Here is a 24,186-nt window from a genome sequence, read left to right on the forward strand (position 1 = left end):
GACCGATGTTGGTACTCATAAGAGAACTCTATGTGCAAAATTTCACCGTAATCGCACAAAAATTGAGGCCTTCAGGGACTCAAAAAGTCAAATCGGGACATCGGTTTATATGGGAGCTATATCAGGTTATAGACCGATTTGCACCGTACTTAACACTGTTGACGAAAGTCGTAAAAGATCACCACGTGCAAATTTTCAGCCAAATCGGACAAAAATTGAGGATTCCAGGGGCTCAAGCAGTCAAATCGGGAGATCGGTTTACATGGGAGCTATATCAGGTTATAGACCGATTTGAACCGTACTTGGCACAGTTGTTGGAAGTCATAACGGAACCGCACATGCTCAATTTCAGCCAAATCCGGCGAAAATTGCGGCTTGTTAAGACTCAAGAAGTCAAATCAGGAGATCGGTTTATATGGGAGCTATATCAGATTACAAACGGATTTGAACTGAACTTAGCACTATTATTGGAGATCATAAAAGAACACTACGTGCAAAATTTCAACCAAATCGGACGAAATTTGTGGCTTCCAGGGGCTTAAGAAGTCAAATCGGGAGATCGGTTTACAAGGGAGCTATATTAGATTATAAACCGATCTGGACCGTACTCAGTTCAGTTGTTGACAATCATAACGGAACACCATATGCAAAATTTCAGCCAAATCGGATGAAAATTGCGTCTTCCAGGGGCTCAAGAAGTCAAATCGGAAGATCGGTTTACATAGGAGCTATATCAGGGTATAGACCGATTTGAACCGTACTTGGCACAGTTGTTGGAAGTCATAAGAGAACACTATGTGCAAAATTTCACCGAAATCGGAAAAAAATTGCGAATTCCAGGGGCTCAAGCAGTCAACTCGGGAGATCGGTTTATATGGGGTCTATATGAGAGAAATCGGAGGTCTTCCATAGGGAAGAGGAGGAGGAAGAAACTCTCCTTTGGTGGGCATTAAATGACTAAAGGCATGGCGGACCAAGGGGCCAATACTGTTCTCTGATACCCACAACCGAAGAATGGGGATTTATTCATTTTGTCATTCCACTTGCAACACATCGAAATATCCATTTCCGACCCTATAAAGTATATATATTCTTGATCAGCGTAAAAGTCTACAAAGATCTAGCCATGCCCGTTCGTCTGTCTGTTGAAATCACCCTACAGTCTTTAAAAATAGAGATATTGAGCTGAAACTTTGCACAGATTCTTTTTTTGTCCATAAGCAGGTTAAGTTCGAAGATGGGCTATATCGAACTATATCTTGATATAGCCCCCGTATAGACCGATCCGTCGATTTAGGGTCTTAGGCCCATAAAAGTCATACTTATTATCCGATTTTGCTGAAATTTGTGACAGTGAGTGGTGTTAGGCCCTACTACGTCCTTCTTGACCCAGATCGGTTCAGTTTTGGATATAGCTGCCATATAGACCGATCTTTCGATTTAAGGTCTTGGGCCGATAAAAGGCGCATTTATTGTCCGATTTTGCCAAAATTTGGGACAGTGAGTTAGGTTAAGCCCCTCGACTTTCTTCCTGGAATATGGCACAGTTCGATTCAGATTTGGATGTAGCTGGGAAATTTGGAACAGTGAGTTATGTTCAACCCTTCAACAATTTTCTTTAATTTGGCTCCGATCGGTCCAGATTTGGATATAGCTGTCATATAGACCGATCTCTCGATTAAAGGTCTTAGGCCATTAAAAGGTGCATTTATTGTCCGATCTTGCCAAAATTTGGGACAGTAAGTTGCGTTGGGCCCTGCGACATCCTCCTTCAATTTGGCTCAGATCGGTCCAGATTTGTATATAGCTGTCATATAGACCGAACTTTCGATTTAAAGTCTTGGGCCCATAAATGGCGCATTTATTGTTCGATTTCTTCGAAATTTGGGATAGTGAGTTGTGCTCGGCGCTTCAACAATCTTCTTTAATTTAGCTCCGATCGGTCCAGGTTTGGATATAGCTGTCATATAGACCGATCTCTCGGATATAGGTTTTGGGCCCATAAATGGCGGATTTATTGTTCGATTTCGCCGAAATTTGGGACTGTGAGTTGCGTTAGGCCCTTCGACATCCGTCTTGAAATTGGCCCATATCGGCTCAGATTTGGATATAGCTGCCATATACACCGATTTTATACATTTGATTTTAAGTCTTAGGCCCATAAATGGCGCATTTATTGTCTGATTTTGCCGAAATTTGGGACAGTGCGTTGAGTTAGGCCCCTCAACATCTTCCTAGAATATGGTACAGATCGGTTCAGTTTTGGATATAGCTGCCATATAGGCCGATCTCTCGATTTAAAGTCTTGGGCCCATAAATGGCGCATTTATTGTTCGATTTTGCCAAAATTTGGGACAGTGAGTTAAGTTAGGCCCCTCGACTTCTTCCTGGAATATGGCTTAGATCGGTTCGGATTTGGATATAGCTGCCATATAGGCCTATCTCTCGATTTAAAGTCTTGGGCCCATAAATGGCGCATTTATTATCCGATTTCGCCGAAATTTGGAGCAGTGAGTTGTGTTAGGCCCTTCGACATCCCTCTTGAAATTGGCCCAGATCGGTTCAGATTTGGATATAGCTGCCATATAGGCCGATCTCTCGATTTAAAGTCTTGGCCCCATATAAGGCGCATTTATTCTTCGATTTCGCCGAAATTTGGGATAGTGAGTTGTGTTAGGCCCTTCGACATCCCTCTTGAATTTGGCCCAGATCGGTTCAGATTTGGACATAGCTGTCTTATATACCGATCTCTCGATTTAAAGTCTTGGCCCCATAAAAGGCACATTTATTCTTCAATTTCCCCGAAATTTGGGATAGTGAGTTGTGTTAGGCCCTTCGACATCCCTCTTTAATTTTGCCCAGATCAGTTGAGATTTGGATATAGCTGCCATATAGACCGATGTCTCGATTTAAAGTCTTGGCCCCATAAAAGGCACATTTATAATCCGATTTCGCTGAAATTTGACACAGTGTCTTATGTTAGGCTTTTCGACATCCGTGTCGTTTATGGTTCAGATCGGCCTATATTTGGATATGGCTACCACATAGACCAATATTTTGTTCTACAACATTGAACAATGACTTGTACTTATTAGACCTCTCAATATCCGTGTCGAATTTGGTCCAAATCGAATATTTCGATAAAGCTGCTATGGGGCACCGGATTATGACAAAAGATGGTTTACATATATACCCGAGCTGGTGGGTATCCAAAGTTCGGCCCGGCCGAACTTAACGCCTTTTTACTTGTTAGTACTTAGAATGTACAATAAGACGATCACTGGCTTAGGTGTATGTCCATGGTGGCATGGGGCGGATTAATATCCGTGCTGTCTTTACAACCTTACCTAACCTAACCTAAATTTATAATTTATTTTGTAAACAATTTTTTGTCTTTGTGCATGACTATATTTTTTCTTTCTTTTTATTATTTTAGATCCAATGATTCCAATGAAGCCGAAATAAGGTAAGTGTGTTTCCAACATCTCTATCTCGAATGCCTTTTGTTAAGAAATACCTTATAAAAATTCATTTGGCCTACAAATGATTAATTTGTTTATCTTAATTGGTATTCCCAAAGATTATTGCATTGTTTGCATTGATAGAAGAACATTCCCGCATTAGTTGGCCAATGATCAAGCGTGATAGATTAACAGAATATTAACCATGACTAATTACTACACTTAAAGCATCACTATATACAAATATATGGAGACATAATCCCTGTGATTGTAATAATTTTATTGTAATTTATGACCTGTTCCTAATCAAGTCTTACGATTTTTCCAATTCAACATATCTATGAGGCAGCCATAAAATATTTAAAACAATTCCCAAAACAGTTGCTTTAATCTATTGGGCTGCAATAAAAAAAAGTCTTTAAAAATAATTCCAAGTTAAAGCTTTTCTATGCGGCTTTTCTTTCCTCTTTGATCGCCACTATGTCATCGAAGACCACTTTCTGGCAGCACTTGGTTCGCACACCGATCACACAATCTGTAAACTTTGTGTTGTTTGCTTTTCCACATTTGTGTGACCCATTCAAATTGCTGTAACTTTGAATGGAGAGATTTTGATTTTGAAAACAATTTAACTGTGCATAGAAATGTAAATTTGAACGCTTTGCTGCTTTGCTTTCATTCATTCGTTAGTTAATTCAACCATTCATAGGAAAACTTTGGCACAGATTTTTCTCTGGTGGGATTCTTTGTTGAATTTTTAGTCGCATATCTTGGAGAAGCATTTCAATGGCCATGCCATAATGGTTGAATTAGCATTTAAAAGAAATGCATTGATGTAGTCGGCGATCTGAAAATTTTCCGCATGAATGCAACAACTTGCTAACTTGAGATGTTAAATTTTTGATTTATAATATAATCATGGATATTTTAAGAAAATTTCATGGACATTTTGCTTTCAAAGAAAATTCCATGGAAATTTTGTGTTAAAAGAAAATGCCATGTCAGAGAAAATTACAAAAAATTTTGTGTTTAGAGAAAATTTCAAAGAAATTTTGTTTTTAGAGAGAACTAGCTGGAAAGGGTCCGCTCCGTTGCGCCTTCTCTCACTCTCTTATTTTATCTGAGCCCTGTAACGTCACGTCAGGAAATAAGTTCTGTTTGGGGGTGCCGGTACGGCTTTTCAGATATTTCGCGCCAATGTGGATATTATATTGGTGCTCTTCTCCCAAATACCTTTCATTGGAGCCTTATATTGCTATGGTCAGTAAATATGTTCGGTATTGGGGTGTTTTGGGGGCTGAGGGGATCAACATATATCAGATTCGTGCTCTGGTCTCAAATACCTTTCATTTGAGTCCCATATTGTCATTATTGGTTTATATTCTATTTGGTTGGTGGCTTTGGAGGTGGGGCGGCCCCATCCACCCTAAATAAGGATAAACATTTCTGTATTTTAAGTTATTATAAACAAACTAAATTTCGTCTAAATCGCCCCACCCATCTCCGAGATATGTCGTTTGTAAAAATAGGGTAAGGGTAGGGTCCGCCCATTAAAGTTTGGATCTTAGATCTGCTTCATTATGTTGGATTTGGTGGTGGATTGGAGTAGCCAAACTCTTTGCCCCAAAAGTGGGCATCAGATTCATACTCCATTCCCAAAAATCACATTGGAGCTACATATTGCTATAGTCGGTATATATGTGTGGTTTAGGATGAATTTATAAACCATTTGGCCATGAAACAGATACAGATTAGAACCCCTTTTTGCCATAATCCACAAATATGTCCAGTTTGAGAAGTGTGGAGACTGAGGCGGCCACCAACGTACTTAGAAGCGAACAACAAATTATACCCATGAGCATTCCACTAAGGAAAAGGGGCAAACTTCTCACATATCAATGAGTGCAGTCGGATTTATGTTTTAAGCTCAATAATAAGGGGCCTCCGTTTTTATAGCTGAGTCCGAACAGCGTGCCGCAGTGCAACAACTCTTTGGATAGAAGTTTTACATGGCATATGAAAAATATTAGCATCGTGCTCTATTCTCAAATTTCTTTAATTTGAGCCCCAATTGCCATTGGTTTAGGGGGAGTTTATGGGTTGGCACGACCCCCAAACATTTGGCCTCAAACTTGGATATCAAATTCGTTTTTTACTATCAAATACGCCATAGGAGGCAATCATGACCGGTTTGAAGGGAGTTTAGAGGCGGACCCTGAAGTTATATCAGCATCGTGGTAGAGCACGATTTTGTCAAGCACTTTGAAGGAGGCTATCAAAATATTCAAGGCTAAGGGGTCTCATTCAGATTCACACTAATTAATTTTTTTGTATTGGTTATCTATTGGGTTGCCCAAAAAGTAATTGCGGATTTTTTAAAAGAAAGTAAATGCATTTTTAATAAAACTTAGAATAAACTTTAATCAAATATACTTTTTTACACTTTCTTCTAAAGCAAGCTAAAAGTAACAGCTGATAACTGACAGAAGAAAGAATGCACTTACAGAGTCACAAGGTGTGAAAAAATTTGGCAACGCCGACTATATGAAAAATCCGCAATTACTTTTTGGGCAACCATACATTCAAAGTCATATTTCAAAGCGACCTCTTGAGATACAACATTCTTAAAGATCCGCAGGTCCACCTCTGTCTATTCCAATTTGAGGGTAAAAAGTGTACTCTACTACCAAAGAGCTTTTATTTCTGTCCTGTTCTATACTGATCGGCCATTATATATTATTTCATATTATTCATATATTATTTTTAATTCCTTTTGGTTTTGGGTAGGATGGGGGGAGGGAAATTTCCCTCTGACACATCCTCTCATTTGAGTACAATATATTCTCGGTCATCCTAGATGACAGTTTGGCGTTGCATTTATTGGGAGGAGAGAGAGTCGGTCCCCCCGACGCTAAGAACCAAACGACAATTGATTTCAGTCTTTTATTGTCGATATCTACTATACTGCGGAACGGTAGGAGGTGACCCAGATACTTGAATTCTTATACCAACGTAAAATTCGAAATATACTGTCACAAAGCTTTATTTTGATTGACATATTATCCCGAACGAACTACACTTCCTATTGAAGGGTATTTAGTGGGTAGGCCGGTCCCAGACTCTGTCCTAATTGTGCCTGCCAGATTCGTAGTCAAGTCCCAAATACCTTTCATTCGATACACATTTTGTGACGTTTCACATTTATGCCCGTTTTGGGGGTTTTTTGGATTAGGAAGGACACCTAGACACTTTGAACCAAATTCTCATAACAGATGTGTACTCAGCTCCCAAATGTATTTGTCCTGCGGGGGGTTTTTGGGTGGTGGGGAGGGCCCTCAGACACCAATAAATTATTTTATGTCTAAGATTTGTATTCTAAATTTAAATGTCTTTTATTTGATACCCATATTACTCAATTCGGTTAAAGTGTCCTGTTGTGTAGTGTTTTTGGGGGTGGGGCCCCCCGAAACTTGGGGTAACATTTTAATGCCAAGTTCGTACTCTACTCTCAAATACTTTTCATTTGATACCCATATTGCCCAATGCGGTGAAAGTGTTCTTTTTTTTGGGGGGGGGTGGGGGAACCCCCCAAAACTTAAAAGTGAAATTTGTAAACCAAATTCGTACTCTACTATTAAATACCTTTCATTTGATACCCATATTGTCCCAATCGGTGCACATGTCCGCTTTGATGGGTTTTGGTATGGGGCGCCCCCCACCCTCCCAGATAATTTGACCCCAAAATTTTTTACCAATTTCGTGTATTTGGGGTACCATATGGTGGCATACAAAACAAAATCGGTGCACGCATCTCCGAAATCTGGCGTTTTTGAAAATTGGGGTATGAGGGAGGGTTCGAAAAATGTAGTACCCTATTTTCACCGTGGACCCATAGTCTACCATCTATGAAAATTGCATGAAAATCGGTTTAGCCGTTTTTGAGTCTATACGAAACAGACAAACAAATTAACAAACAAACAAACAATGCGCAACAATTTCATTTTTATATAATAGATTTCAAGAAAATTTTTCTCTTAAGAGAAAATTTCGCTGACATTGTTTCAATATTTTCAAAAAATGGGAACCTCCCAACCATTTAGACATACAGACCTCTACAAATCAACTAAAAGTATTGTACACGAGGAATAGATTACATTCATTACTGTGCAAAAGATGTAATCCTATTAAACATTAAAAAATTACTATTGTCGATATCCAACTGTGAACAACTGACAAACAATGATCAATCAATGAATTGTTAACAAACATCGCGGCAAGCAGTGAGCCAGCCAGTCAGTCAGTCAGTCACTCACTCACTCACTCACTCAGCATCAATGTTGGAATGGCCAAAAACGGTGGAGAAGTATCAACAAGTCATGGAATCATCAATTGAACAACAACAAAATCTCTATGAACAAATTCCTCATTTGGCCAAAACTACAGGTTCAACAAACCAAAGCAATATGGGAAAAAGGGGATCGAAATTCAATGTTGATGCTATGCCCGTACTCAAATTCATGGTGTTTTAGAAGATTTTTCATGCCGTTTTAAATAGAAAATTACAAATTACAAATTAAAAATCTGCTTTTCATTCTCAGCTCATTTGGGTAAACACAGCATTGAACAAAACCTAGTCAGTCGGAATATGATCGAAATCAGTCAGGTTGATTTGAAGAAAGGCTTACTGAGTGGATGTTTTGATGAGAAATTATGAAATTTTCTATACCCTCCACCATAGGATGGGGAGGGTATACTAATTTCGTCACACCGCTTGTAACACTTTGAATTATTCGTCTAAGACCCCATTAAGTAAAAAAATGCTTGATCGTCATGATATTTTAAGTCGATCCAGCCATGTCCGTTTGTCTGTGTGTCGTAAGCACGCTAACATTTGAAGGAATAAAGCTGGATGCTTCCAACAACTGTGTATAAAATGGACTAAATCGGTTCACAACCTGATATAGCTGCCATGTAAACCGAAAAAAATTTATTGGTTAGTTAGGTTCCACATAAACCGTAAAAAATTTATTATTTAGTTTAGGTTAGCTTAGAGTGGCAGTCTATTTTCTAAACTAACTCAGACTACCTTAGTCCATTGCCATGCTACGTTAGCGACAGAGAGGCTAGCCAGACAGAAGCTACCAAGGCGACAAACAACAAATTGATAGGAAAATGAAATTTCCTCAATTTTTTTTTTCGTTGTTGTAAGTGGTTTAGGCCACAGGCATGCTAACCGATTGGGACTATATCAAATGAAAAGTATTTGGAAGTAGACTACAAAACAGATATACAAATTTCGTCTAGGGGCCCCCTATCCCAAAAAAACACAAAATTAACTTCTCTAAATCTGTCTGAATTCATTCATTTGAACTCTTCCACTACCAGAAGGAAAAAAAAGCTCGGAGAAAATCAGCTAAAAGGCATTAAGTTCGGCCGGGCCGAACTTTGGATAGCAAACACCTCGGGTATATATGTTAACCGCCTCTCTCTCCATAATCCGGTGAAAAATTGCATAATTTATACGCCCATAGCAGCTATATCGAAATATGGTTCGATTTGAACCAAATTCGGCACGGGCATTCCAAACGTCCGTGCCTGTTCCACTAAGGAACAGGGGCAACCATCTCACATATCAATGACACTCATTGTCCGATTCAAGTTTAAGCTCAATGATAAGGGGTCTCCTTTATATAGACAACCATCCACATATCAATGAGTGCAGTCCGATTCAAGTTTAAACTCAATGATAAGGGGTCTCCTTTTTATAGCCGAGTCCGAACGGCGTGCCGCAGTGCACCCACAGCAGCTATATCGGAATATGGTCCGATTTGAACCAAATTCGGCACGGACAATGCAAACGGCCGTGTCTGTTCCACTAAGTAACAGGGGCAACCATCTCACATATTAATGAGTGCAGTGCGATTAAGGTTTAAGCTCAATGATAAGGGGCCTTCTTTTATAGCCGCGTCCGAACGGCGTGCCGCAGTGCGACATCTTTTTGGAGAGAAGTTTTACATGGCATAGTACCTCGCAAATGTTGCCAGCATTAGGACGGGAAAACCAACGCTGAAAATTTTTCTCTAATGGTCTCACCAGGATTCGAACCCAGTGTCATAGGCGGACATGCTAACCTCTGCGCTACGGTGGCCTCCACGGTGGCACGGACATTGAATGGTCTAATAAATACAAGTCACTGTTTAGTTTTGTTCTTTTGGCTGCAATATACAAATATAGACCGATCTGAACCATAAACGACACGGATGTTGAAAAGCCTAGCATAAGTCACTGTGTCAAATTTCAGCGAAATCGGATTATGAATGCCTTTGCCTTTTATGGAGCCAAGGCCTTAAATGGAGAGATCCGTTGATATGGCAGCCATATCCAAATCTGGACCGATCTGATCCATCTTCAAGAAGGATATCGAGGGGACTAACATAACTCACTCTCTTAAATATCAGCAAAATCGGACAATAAATGCGCCTTTTATGGGCCCAAGACCTTAAATCGAGAGATCGGTCTATATGTCAGCTATATTCACATCTGGACCAATATGAGCCGTTTTCAAGAAGGATATCGAGGGGCCTAACCCAAGTCACTGTTCCAAATTTCAGCAACATTGGGCAATAAATGCGCCATTTATGGGCCCAAGACCTTAAATCAAGAGATCGGTTGATATGGGAGCTATATCCATATCCGGACCGATCAGGACCAAATTGAACAAGTAAGAGCATGCTAAGTTCGGCCGGGCCGAATCTTATATACCCTCCACCATTGATCGCATTTATCGAGTTCTATGCGCGGTATCTCTTTTTAGACAAACATAGAAAATTGAATAAGAACTGTTATCCTATTGAAGCTATATCAAGGTATAGTCCGATTCGGACCATAAATGAATGCTGATTGTCATTGTAGAAGTCATTGTGTAATATTTCTGTTCATTCGGAAAAGAATTGCGCCTTGTAGGGGCTCAAGAAGAAAAATCGGGAGATAGGTTTATATAAGAGCTGTATCAAGCTATTGATCGATTCAGACCATACTAGACACGTATGTTGAAGGTCATGAGAGAAGCCCTTGTACAAAATTTCAGCCAAATCGGATGAGAATTTCGCCCTCTAGAGGTTCAAGAAGTCAAGATCCCAGATCGGTTTATATGGCAGCTATATCAGGTTCTATATCGATTTACGCCATACTTAGCGCAGTTATTGGAAGTCATAACAAAACACCTCATGCAAAATTTCAGCAAAATCGGATGAGAATTGCGCCCTCAATTGGCTCAAGAAGTCAAAATCCAAGATCGGTTTATATGACAGCTATACCAGATTATGAACCGATTTGAACCATACTTAACAAAATTGTTGGATATCATAACAAAATACGTCGTGCAAAATTTCATTCCAAACGGATAAGATTTGCGCCTTCTAGAGGTTCAAGAAGTCAAGACCCAAGATCGGTTTATATGGCAGCTATATCAGGTTATGGACCGATTTAAACCATACTTGGCACAATTGTTGGATATCATACCAAAACACGTCGTGCAAAATTTCATTGAAATCGGATAAGAATTGCGCACTCAAGAGGCTCAAGAAGTCAAGACCCAAGATCGGTTTATATCAGCTATATCAGGTTATGGACCGATTTAAACCATACTTGGCACAATTGTGCAAAATTTCATTCCAATCGGATAAGATTTGCGCCTTCTAGAGGTTCAAGAAGTCAAGACCCAAGATCGGTTTATATGGCAGCTATATCAAAACATGGACCGATATGGCCTATTTACAATACCAACCGACCTACACTAATAAGAAGTATTTGTGCAAAATTTCAAGGGACTAGCTTTACTCCTTCGGAAGTTATCGTGCTTTCGACAGACAGACGAACGGACGGACATGGCTAGATCGACATAAAATTTCGCGACGATCAAGAATATATATACTTTATGGGGTCTCAGACGAATATTTCGAGTAGTTACAAACAGCATGACGAAAATAGTATACCCCCCATCCTATGGTGGAGGGTATAAAAAGGATGTCGAGTGGCCTATCACAACCCACTGTCTCAAATTTCGGCGAAATTGGACAATAAATGCACCTTTTAAGGGCACAAGACTTTAGATCGGTCTATATGGCAGCTGTATATAAATCTGAACCGATCTGAGCCGTCTTCAAGAAGGATATCGAGGGGCCTAACCCAACTCACAATTCCCAATTTCAACAGAATCGAGCAATAAATGCGCCTTTTATGGGCCCAAGACCTTAAATCGAGAGATGGGTCGATATGGCAACTATATCCCCATCTAGACCGATCTGAGCCAAATTAACGAAGAATGTTGAAGGGCCTAACATAACTCACCATCCCGAATTTCGGCAAAATTAGACAATAAATGCGCCTTTTATGGGCCCAAAACCTTACATCGAGAGATCGGTCTATATGGCAGCTATATCCAAATCTGATCCGATCTGAGGCGTCTTCAAGAAGGATGTTGAAGGGCCTTAACATAACTCACTGCCCCAAATTTCGGGAAAATCGTACAAAAAATGCGCCTTTTATGGGCCAAAAAACTTAAATCGAGTGATCGGTCTACACGGCAGCTATATCCAAATCCGAACTGACCTGGCCCAAATTAAACAAGGACATCGAAGGAAGGAACTTAAATCGAGTGATCGGCCTACATGGCAGCTATATCCAAATCCGAACTGACCTGGCCCAAATTAAACAAGGACATCGAACATAACTTACTGTTCTGAATATCAGCGAAATCGGACAATCAATGCGCCAGTTTTTAGTCCAAAACCTTAAATCGAGGGATCGGTCTATATGACAGCTATATCCAAATGTGGACCGATCGGTGCCAAATTTAAAAAGAATGCCGAGTGGCCTAACTTAAATCACTGTCCCAAATTCCAGCAAAATCGAATAATAAATGTGGCTTTTAAGACCTTAAATTGGCGGATCGATCTACATGGGGCTATATCAAGACAAAGTCCAATATAGCACATCTTCAAACTTAACTAAATAAGAACCTGTGCAAAGATTCAGCTCAATATCTCTATTTATAATGACTGTAGCGTGATTTCAACCGACATACTGACGGACATGGCTAGATCGTCTGAGACTTTTATGACGACCAAGAATATTTACTAATATATCCCCATCCTTGAGTGGTGAACAGAACAAGGATAATCAAGAGACCGGTTTATATGGCAGCTATATCAAGTTACAGACCGATTTGGGCCGTACTTGGCAAAGTTGTTGAAAGTCATATCAGAACACCGCTAGCAAAATTTCAGCCAACTCGGACTAAAATCGGGGCTTGTAAGGGCTCAAGAGGTCAAATCGGGAGATCGGTTTATATGGGAGCTATATCAGGTTGTAGACCGATTTGGACCGTACATAGCATAGTTATTGGAAGTCCTAACAGAACACTACATGCACAATTTCAGCCACATCGGACAAAAATTGTGGCTTCCATGGGCTAAAGAAGTCAAATCAGGAGATCGGTTTATATGGAAGCTATATCAGGTAATAGACAGAATTGGACCGTAGTTATTGAAAGTCATAACAGAACACCGCATGCGAAATTGCAGCCAAATCGGACAAAAATTGCGTCTTCCGCGGGCACAAGAAACCAAATCGGGAGATCAGTTCATATGGGAGATATATCAGGTTATAGACCGATTAATACCATACTTGGCACAGTTATTGGAAGTCTTAATAGAACACCAAATGCTAAATTTTGGTGAAATCGAGCAACAATTGCGGCTTGTATGTGGCTCAAGAAGATTGCTTTATATGGGAGCTATTGGTTGCCCAAAAAGTAATTGCGGATTTTTTAAAAGAAAGTAAATGCATTTTTAATAAAACTTAGAATGAACTTTAATCAAATATACTTTTTTTACACTTTTTTTCTAAAGCAAGCTAAAAGTAACAGCTGATAACTGACAGAAGAAAGAATGCAATTACAGAGTCACAAGCTGTGAAAAAATTTGTCAACGCCCACTATATGAAAAATCCGCAATTACTTTTTGGGCAACCCAATATATCTAAATCTGAATCGATATGGCTCATTTGCAATGCCCCACAAGCTACATCAATGGTAACTATCTATGCAAAATTTCAAACGTCTAGCTTAATGCCTTCGACCGCTATCGTTATTTCTACAGACAGACGAACACGACTAGATCGATTCAGAATGTTGAGGCGATTAAGAATATGGTGCCAGACGAATATGTCGAGGTGTTACAAACGGATGACGGAATTTTACACCCCCCCAAAACATGACACTGAAATTGTTTCACAGTGTTATCAAATGTTGAAAAACTTTGTGCAGGTTACGTTAGTTTGAAAAGAGGGTGCAGTTATTAATCCGCCCCATGCCACTATGGACATATACCTAAGCCAGTAATCGCCTTGTTGTGCTCTCTAAAAACTAAGAAGTAACCTCGAAAAAGAAAATCTAAGTTAGGAATTCTGTGCTACTTTCAAAATTCTTAATTGTTTTCCTTACCCCTACCCTAAGTTGGTTCATGTCTGGTATCGTGTTCCCAACTAAGTGCCGGTTTTGGCTGCGAAAGCCGGGCAATGACATAGGAAATGCTCTAATGTCTCATCATCTTTCCCACATGCCCTACACATGCTATCACTTGCCGATTTTGCTTAAGTCAACTCGTAGCCCTATGTGTCTTGGTATGATACCAAAAGCTATACTGACCTCCTTCTTACTTCCATTCAGCAATAGTCTCGTCTTCTCACGATCCGGATCAACTCATAGGATTTTAGCCGTCCTACCGACCGCTGTTCCACGTCCTTAAATCGGACTGCGTCGACCCGAAAGGCTTCGGGTTAACCAATTTTATTGACAGCAGTTCTCTGGCCTTCACTGCCAAATCGTCTGCCCTTTCATTCCTTCTTCTCCATTATGGCCCGGCACCCAAACGATGCGGATTTTGCCATCCTCAGAGAAGGCGTTTATCTCCTTCTTACACTGTGAGCTTACCGGCGTGTTTGTTATTACCCTGATGGCCAGTTTAGTGTCCATAAAGATGTTCATACTCAACGTCCTCGTGTTAACACCATACACCCTCATGCATTCCGTGATTGCCCGGATCTCCGCTTGCAGGAGGCAGTCTAAAACAGATCTCAGTCCCTGGGTTCTCAAGGTAGACCCCCAGGCCCACTCTGTCTCCCAGCTTTGATCAATCCGAGTAACAAGATCTTTCAGATGGCAATACTAGGGTTCCGTCAATCCAAAACTGTGCCGCTGGCAGCAGAGCCTCACCCTCGACATCAAGTGTTGTCTCAAGTATCCGATCGGAAACCTCTTCCCTTTCTTCTAGGTTGCCCATCGTCGCGACTTAGTGCAACTTTAAAAATTTTAGAAAAATGTGGTAAAAAAAACATTCCATTCTATGGCAACCCTGGTACGGGATTACCTTAATATGACTGGTTGGCAGCCTCTCGGTAGGGGCTGGCTACACCAAAACTAAGTCCCACCACAATATCTGCAGCGTCATCATAATTTCAACACCCCAGCTTATTGTTTGGCCAAAGCAATTAATGAGTTTTTCGAAGGTACAAATGACGCGGATGAATGGAGTACGAGGAATCTTTTAAGCAGATTTTATTTTCATTGCTGTGGTACGTAGTACTATTTAGCGATGGGCAGCGCTTACTGTTGCGCCTGGTGATGCTGCTGTGATTTGCCATACGAATATTATTTTGAACATCGAAAAACCAAAACGCCAAGTTAAGAAGAGTTCAAGTCAATTAGCTTTTTTGGTTGAAGCCAAAGAAACGAACAACAACAACAAAAATGAAAATAAATGAGTAAAAGCGAAAAATTAAACTGAGGGCAAAAGATATCTACTTCTCCCAGGGGTGTCTTTGATTAACCTTAATAGCATCGTTTCAAGCAAATGAAGCCATTCACCAAGGCTGAGGAGAATATTTGACTGAGGAGAGAGAAAGTTGTGTTAGAATCGAAACTTTTATTTATAAGGATTATGATGACAATTATTGGTGATTTTGTGAAACTATGTTGAAGTTGAACTTGTGATACCCTCAACTATGGGATGGGGGTATACTAATCTAATCATTCCATTTGTAACACCTGGAAATATTCATCTAAGACCCCATAAAGTCTTTATATTCTGGATTGTCTGGACATTCTGAGTCATTCTAGCCATGATCGTCCGTCCGTCCGTCTGTCGAAATCATGATAGCGGTGGAACGCGTATAGATAGCCGCTTGAAATTTTGCACAGATACTTACTATTGGGGACTGCAAATGGGCCATATCGGTTCAGATTTAAATATAGCTCCCATATAAACCGATTTTCTAATTTGCCTTTTTGAGCCCTTATAAGCCGGCTGGAATTTAGCAGATAGTGTTCTGTTACGAAGCCACCGTAGTGCAGAGGTTAGCGTGTCCGCCTATGACGTTGAACGCCTGGGTTCGAATCATGGCAAGACCATCAGAAAAAATTTTCAGCGGTGGTTTTCCTCTCCTAATGCTGGGAACATTTGTGAGTTAATATGCCATGTAAAACCTCCAAAGAGGTGTCGCAATGCGGCACGCCGTTCGAACTCGGCTATAAAAAGGAGGCTCCTTATCATTGAGCTCTTCCTTAGTGGAATGTTCATGGGAAAAATATGTATTTGTGTGTTCTATTAAGAGTTCCAACCGCTGTGCCAAGTACGGTTCAAATCGGTCTATTACCTGCTACAGCTCCCATATAAACCGATCTCCCGATTTGACTTTTTGAGCCCCAGGAGGCCACAATTTTCATGCCATTTAGCTATTGCCATGTCATCACGTATACTGATGACGTGGCGATTGGAGTTAGGGAAAGTTTCCCAGCACTCTAAGAGATATACTTCAGGAAGCTCTACGTGCAACAGCAAAGTGGGCTATCGAAAGTGGTCAAGGTATAAAACCACGCAACACAGAAGTAGTTCTTTTCAACAGGAGATACCAGTTTGTCTACATTTGCAGCTGTCTCCTTGGGAGGAGATAATGTTTCATTTACAGAAAGCGCAAAATACCTGGGTGTTTGGCTGGACAGGACACCTAACTTCAAATCCAACATTTTGGAAAGGGCAAGAAAGGCAACTCTTGCCCTATAAACCATTGGCAAAAGTTGGAAATTAAGACCGCGTGTCATGCATTGGGTATATACTGCAGTTGTTAGACTCATGCATTGGGTATATACTGCAGTTCTCAGACCTATTATGCCATATGGTGTTGTGGTCTAGTGGACGTTGCTTCAAAAGTCCACCTACTGCTCAATATTTAATCGGGTCCAATGGATGGCTTGTTTGTGCATCACAGCCGCACTGAGGACGACACCATCTGATGCACTGAATTTATTGCTACATTTTATGCCGCTGAACATTTTGGCTAGACAAAATGCAGCGACCACTGATGTGAGGTAAAGGGAGCATTCCCTTTGGTCATGTGGCGGCTACGGACACTGTGTTATCCTTGATACAATATCCGATGTTCCAGGCAGTGTGGATTACACCCTACCTGAGCCGCTTTTTGGTAAAAAGTACTGTACCACTATACCTAATAGAACCGATTGGAACTACGTTATCCCTGGAAACAGAAGTTACATAGAGTTCTGTATAGGTGGTTCCAAACTAAAACAAATATCTTCTCAGACAGCCAGGCAGCCATTAAATCCCTGGAGAACGTATTTCTGAACACACAAACCGCCCTCGACTGTCGCAGATGTCTCAACGAGATGGCTGAACACTCCGAAATTCACCTGTTCTGGGTGCCGAAATACTGGAATCTGTGGATATGCCTCTAGCGACATGTAAGCTAAGTTTTCAGTACCAGGCCCGAAGGACAACGTATGATAGATGGTCATAAAGAGGAGGCTGTGAACATTCCGCAACTATGTGGCCTAATCTAGAATTGAAAAAGTCTAACGCTTTGCTGTCATTGGCTTCTAGCCAATAGTCATTGTCTCTCATAGTCAGACGTCTCAGTCATTGCGTCCGCCATGCCAGGTCACTGTCTAATCGGAAAACATGCTGACAGACTGAAGGTTGCCAGCGACGAACATCGAAGAAGAAGAGACTATAGAACACCTTCTGTGTGTGTGTGCCCCACTGGCAGTCAGAAGGAGTTCCACTTTAGGTTTTCATTTCTTTGAGAATCTGTCTGATTTAGCGGATGTGAACATTCGCAAGTTATTGGGCTTTTAAAGCGATCTGGATGGTTTAACGGTAGGAACTAGAAGGCATCTTCCTTCTTCTGTTCCTGTGGTATCACAATGGACGAAAACGTCTCAGTGAGTGTGGTGGCAGACTGCCACTTAAACCTAACTTTATCTAACTTAGCTAAAATTTTGCCGATAGTGTTCTGTTTAGACTTCCAACAACTGTGCCCAGTACGCTCCAAATCGGTCTATAACCTGATATAGCTTTCGATCTCCCGATTTGACTTCTTAAGCCCCTGGTAGCCGCAATTTTCGTCTGATTTAGCTAAAATTTTGCATGTGGGGTTCTGTTATGACTTCCAATAGCTGAGTTAAGTATGGTCCAAATAAGTCCGTAATCTGATATAACTCCCATATAAACCGATCTCCCGATTCGATTTCTTGAGCCCCTGAAAGCCACAATTTTCGCCCCATTTAGCTAAAATTTAGCATGTAGTGTTCTATTAGGACTTTCAACAACTGTGCCAAGTACTGTCCAAATCGGTCTATATCCCTATATAGCTCCCATTTATAAACCAATCCCCCCATTTTTCTTATTGAGCCTCCGAAAGCCACAATTTTCGTCCGATTTAGCAGATAGACATCTTTCAACAACTGTGCCAAGTGCGGTCAAAATCGGTCTTGAACCCGATAAAGCTCTTATATAAACCGATCTCCCGATTTGACTTCTTAAGCCCCTGGAAGCCACAATTTTCGTCTGATTTAGCCAACATTTTTCAGATAGTGTTCTGTTACGACTTTCAACAACTGTGCCACTTTCCTAATCTTGGACAGGAAACTGAATTGGAAGTGTCACATTCAGCAGCGTACTGAGAAGGCACATCTGTGAGCCTTCTGTGGGCACTATGACGACGGTCCGTAGGCTTGTAATGGGGCCTGAATCCGAGGATAGTCACTAGCTCTACCGGAGCGTGATTAGACCAATAATCACTTACGCCTCAGTAGTTTGGTGGACTGCTATGGAGAAAAAGTGCAACGTAAGGACCATACAGCAGGTTCAGAGAACATGTTGTCTTGGCATAGGCGGTGCGATGAGGACCACGCCCACTAGGGCACTGGAGACTATTCTAGATATTCGACCCATTGACATACAGATTAAGTGTTAGGCAGCCACTGCAGCTATGAGACTTAAGGCGATGGGAGAATGGATTGAGGATGGGAGGGAGAATGGAAGTTCATACCATCGTGGTATAATCAAGGCGACGATAGGAAACCTGGAAGGAATGGAAGAGGTTTCTGTTTGGATACCTTGGATGAACCTTGATGTCGAGTGCAAGGCACTGCTGCCATCGTCACAGTCTTGGATTGACGGAACCCTAGTATTGCCATTTGGAAGATTATGTTACACGGATCGATCAAAGCTGGAGAAGAGTGTGGGCCTCGTTGTCTACATTGAGAACCCAGGGACTGAGATCTGTTTTAGACTGCCTGACCATAATACGGTCCTACAGGCGGAGATCCGGGTGTGATTACGGTATGAGTTAGGTGGTGTGGTACTAACGAGGAGGTCGCAAACAGTAAAATGGCCATAAGGGCAATAAAAACCAGGAAGGTGAGGTCATCTCTGAGAATGGCAAAATCCGCATCGTTTGGTTGCCGAAACATAACGGAGCAAGTGGGAATGAAAGGGCAGACGATTTGGCAGTGAAGGCCGAAGGACTGCTGTCGATATACTTGGGTAACCCGAAGCTTTTCGGGTCGACGCAGTCCGAGTTAAGGGCGTGGGTGAGACACATAGGACTACGAGCTCACTTATGTAAAATCGATGCGGCAAGTGATAGCATGTGTAGGGCATGCGAGGAAAATGATGAGACATTGAAGCATTTCTTATATCATTGCCCGGCTTTCGTGTCTAGCAGATACTAGCACTTAGATGGAGACACAATGCCAGACATGAACCTACTTAGGGGAGTGGTATTGAAAACAATTCAGGATTTTGTAAGCAGCACGGAATACCTAACTTAAATTCTTGGTATCTATATCTAACTATCTATATCTAGCTAATCGAACCTAACTCAATAAAAGAGGGATATTGTCTCACAATTAATCATGCCAATTAAGAACATCTATAGGTATAGCTTAGGTTAAGTTTAAGTGGCAATCTGCAATCAGGCTCACTAAGACTTTTGCAATATTTCGAGGTGTTACAAATCGAATGACGCAGCTAGTACATCTCCCATACAATGGTGTAGATTATAAAAACTTACTCCCATTTTCAGCCAACGCCTCTCTACTCTCCCTAAATTAAAATCTGAAAGTAGTTTAACTCGCAGCTGCTACCATAGTATCTGATGAGAATTTATTAAAATTGTGATTATGATTAAACCATTCGATTGTCTATAGTCTTGCGACTATTAAATGGAAACAAAGGCACTTTTGTGCTGAATTGAATTGAATAACTAGTCGCAGTACCAATTGTTTTTAATTGAAGTAAAAATTGTAAAAAAAAAACTTACACAAAATCCCCGGTAACATGTAGAGCTGAAATAGTTTAAAACTTGACTTAATAGCCGGGTCAGTAAAATGGCAGACAACAATCACCACAAAAGAGTGCAACACGACGACGACGACGACCATCGAATGGTGTCGGGGTGTGTCAACATTTTAAAATTACAAACGCCGCAAATATTTACTGGAAACAAGTCTGTCCAAACGTTAGCGCCACAGTGTTTGGAAACACACAAAAATTTCACACAACTATTGTCTTAAAGCAAATTTCAATAAAATGTTGTCTTCAGAGGAAAATTTCAAGGACAATTTGTCTTTAGGGAAAATTTCATGGAAATTTTTTCATAGAGAAAATTTCATGGAAATTTTGTCTTTAGAGAAAATTTCATGGAAATTTTGTCTTTATAGAAAATTTCATGAAAATTTTGTCTTTAGAGAAAATTTCATGGAAATTTTGTCTTAAGAGAAAATTTCATGGAAATTTTGTCTTTAGAGAAAATTTCATGGAAATTTTGTCTTTAGAGAAAATTTCATGGAAATTTTGTCTTTAGAGAAAATTTCATGGAAATTTTGTCTTTAGAGAAAATTTCATGGAAATTTTGTCTTTAGAGAAAATTTCATGGAAATTTTGTCTTTAGAGAAAATTTCATGGAAATTTTGTCTTTAGAGAAAATTTCATGGAAATTTTGTCTTTAGAGAAAATTTTATGGAAATTTTGTCTTTAGAGAAAATTTCATGGAAATTTTGTCTTTAGAGAAAATTTTATGGAAATTTTGTCTTTAGAGAAAATTTCATGGAAATTTTTTCTTTACAGAAAATTTCATGGAAATTTTGTCTTTAGAGAAAATTTCATGGAAATTTTGTCTTTAGAGAAAATTTCATGGAAATTTTGTCTTTAGAGAAAATTTCATGGAAATTTTGTCTTTAGAGAAAATTTCATGGAAATTTTGTCTTTAGAGAAAATTTCATGGAAATTTTGTCTTTAGAGAAAATTTCATGGAAATTTTGTCTTTAGAGAAAATTTCATGGAAATTTTGTCTTTAGAGAAAATTTCATGGAAATTTTGTCTTTAGAGAAAATTTCATGGAAATTTTGTCTTTAGAGAAAATTTCATGGAAATTTTGTCTTTAGAGAAAATTTCATGGAAATTTTGTCTTTAGAGAAAATTTCATGGAAATTTTGTCTTTAGAGAAAATTTCATGGAAATTTTGTCTTTAGAGAAAATTTCGTGGAAATTTTGTCTTTAGAAAAAATTTCGTGGAAATTTTGTCTTAGAGAAAATTTCATGGAAATTTTGTCTTAGAGAAAATTTTATGGAAATTTTGTCTTTAGAGAAAATTTCATGGAAATTTTGTCTTTAGAGAAAATTTCATGGCAATTTTGTCTTTAGAGAAAATTTCATGGCAATTTTGTCTTTAGAGAAAATTTCATGGAAATTTTGTCTTTAGAGAAAATTTCATGGAAATTTTGTCTTTAGAGAAAATTTCATGGAAATTTTGTCTTTAGAGAAAATTTCATGGAAATTTTGCCTTTAGAGAAAATTTCATGGAAATTTTGTCTTTAGAGAAAATTTCATGGAAATTTTGTCTTTAGAGAAAATTTCATGGAAATTTTGTCTTTAGAGAAAATTTCATGGAAATTTTGTCTTTAGAGAAAATTTCATGGAAATTTTGTCTTTAGAGAAAATTTCATGGATATTTTGACTTAAGAGAAGGATGGGTTAAATTGAAAAGAGGGTGCCACTATAGCCATACACCTAAGCCAGAAATCTGTTTGTTGTGCGCTCCAAAAAGTATCATCGAAAACGAAAATTTTAAGTTAGGAATTCCGCGCTACTTAGGTATGGTTAGGTTTAAGTTGCAGTCTGCCATCAGACTCACTTAGACGTTTTCGTCCATTGTGGTACCACATGAATAGAAGAAGGAAGATGCCTTCTAGTTCCTACCTTTGAACCATCCCGATCGCTTTAAAAAGCCCAATAACTTGCGAATGTTCACATCCACTAAATCAGACAGGTTCCCAAAGAAATGAGAACCTACAGTGGAGCTCATTCTGACTGCTAGTGCCGAACACACACACAGAAGTTGTTCTATAGTCTCTTCTTCTTCCTCACAGCTTCTGCAAAACTCCATGCTGGCAACTTTCAGTCGGTCAGCATGTTTTCCGATTAGACAGTGACCATTCATGGCGGACGCAATGACTGAGACGTCTGTTCTAGCCAATGACAGCAAAACTGTAGACCTCTTCAAGTCTAGATGAGGCCACATAGTTTCGGAATGCTCCCTGACCCCTCTTTGTGACCATCTATCATTCGTTGCCCTTCGAGCCTGATCCTGAATACTTAGCTTACATGTCGCTAGAGGCATACCCAATACCTACATATGTGGCCTTAACGGATGACCTCATCATGTCCCTGATGTCCCGTTGACGAGGAGAAGATAGCGTGGGCGGTCCCACACTTTCCGGCCATTTAAGTCGGCCGGACCTGACGGAACTATCCCGGCACTGCTGCAAGATTATTTTGGAGTCACCCTGCTCTGGCTTGAGCGCATCTTCTGAGCGAGCCTGTCATGGTCCTACATACCGAGTGCATGGGGGGAAGTCGAGGTGGTCTTAATCCCCAAAGCGGGAAGAATAAACCACAGTAAGACAAAGGATTATAGGCCTATTATTTTTGCTGAAAACGCTGGAAAGACTGATTGACCTGAGGGTGAGAGGGAGACTGACGCCGGAAAACTTCAGTCGGCACAACACGCATACCTCAAAGGCAGGTTGGTTGAGACGGCCCTTCACGAGGTGGTACGGGAGGTCGATACGTCTCTCCGACAGAAGGAGTACACTATGGCGGCCTTCTTGGATATTGAGGGGGCCTTCAATAATGTGGAGGTAGGGGCGATATACGCCGCACGGGGATTCACCACTTAATCTTCCAGTGGACCAATAATATGCTTAAGGGCAGGATTGTTGGTGCGAACCTGGGAGATAGTGTGGTCAGAAGGCGGGTAATCAGAGGAACGCCCTAAGGAGGGGTGTTCTCGCCGATTCTATGGAACCTAGTGATTAACGAAATTCTGGTGGATCTCGGTGGGGACAGCACGAGGATTATCGCTTATGCGGACGACTTCTTACTGCTGCTCCGAGGCAAGTTTCTGTCGACAACCAGGGAGATCATGGAAATGGGTTGAGGACCAGAAATGGGTTGAGGACCAACCCAGGGAAGACGGAGCTGGTGCTCTTAACGCGTAGACATAAGATACCGGAGTTCAGACTCCCGTCCTTGGATGGGGTCACCCTGCGGCTGTCGAAGGGGGCGAAGTACCTAGGCATAGTCCTCGATTCGAAACTATCCTGGAAGAGGAACACCAAGGAAAGAAGCCATAAGGCACAGTGCGCTTTTTACTCCTGCAGAAGGAGGTTCGGTAGGATGTGGGGGCTAACTCCCAAGATGATTTATTGGATGTATACGGCCATCGTGAGACCAGTGCTGGCCTATGGAACACTGGAATGCCGTAAAGAAGAGGCCGCATGCGAGTGAGTTCGAGAAGGTCCAGAGAGTACTGGTATATGGACTACCGGTATGGCGGAATTCCGTACAGAAGAGGACGCGTGCGAGGGAGTTCGAGAAGGTCCAGATACTGGCCTGCGTCAGGGTCACAGCGACACTAAGATCCGCATCGCAGGCAGATCTGGAGGCGATGCTGAACATGCAGCCCATTGATGCCTTTATTCAGAACTGCGCCGCCAGGGTCGCGCTTAAGCTGAGGAAGCTCGTCGTGCTGAAGAAGGATGATTGCGCCCACAGATGGATTCTGGGTGTTATGGATGCGGAGAGTAGAATGAGGAGGATCTCCGACTACCTGGCACCAGTGCCGACTGGAGTGAGGACATTGGGATATGCAGCCCATTGATGCCTATATTCAGAACTGCGCCGCCAGGGTCGCGCTTAGGTTGAGGAAGCTCGGCGTACTGAAGGAGGATGATTGCGGCCACAGATTAATTCTGGGTGTTATGGATGCAGAGGTTCGAGTGACGAGGATCTCCGACTACCAGGCA

At 40.8% G+C, this 24,186-nt stretch overlaps 1 protein-coding gene across 1 annotated transcript in view; it reads left to right on the forward strand.

The window, feature by feature from the left end:
* LOC106086597 (vesicular glutamate transporter 2) overlaps window positions 1-24,186 on the forward strand; it is a 355,269-nt gene that overhangs the window by 235,271 nt on the left and 95,812 nt on the right. Inside the window, exon 3 of the mRNA XM_059360684.1 lies at window positions 3,437-3,466. The gene's annotated coding sequence lies outside the window, so the exon portion shown is untranslated. The remainder of the gene's footprint in view (window positions 1-3,436; window positions 3,467-24,186) is intronic.

Source organism: Stomoxys calcitrans, chromosome 1 (genome assembly GCF_963082655.1).
Source record: "Stomoxys calcitrans chromosome 1, idStoCalc2.1, whole genome shotgun sequence".
In the NCBI taxonomy this organism is placed as follows: Eukaryota; Metazoa; Arthropoda; class Insecta; order Diptera; family Muscidae; genus Stomoxys; species Stomoxys calcitrans.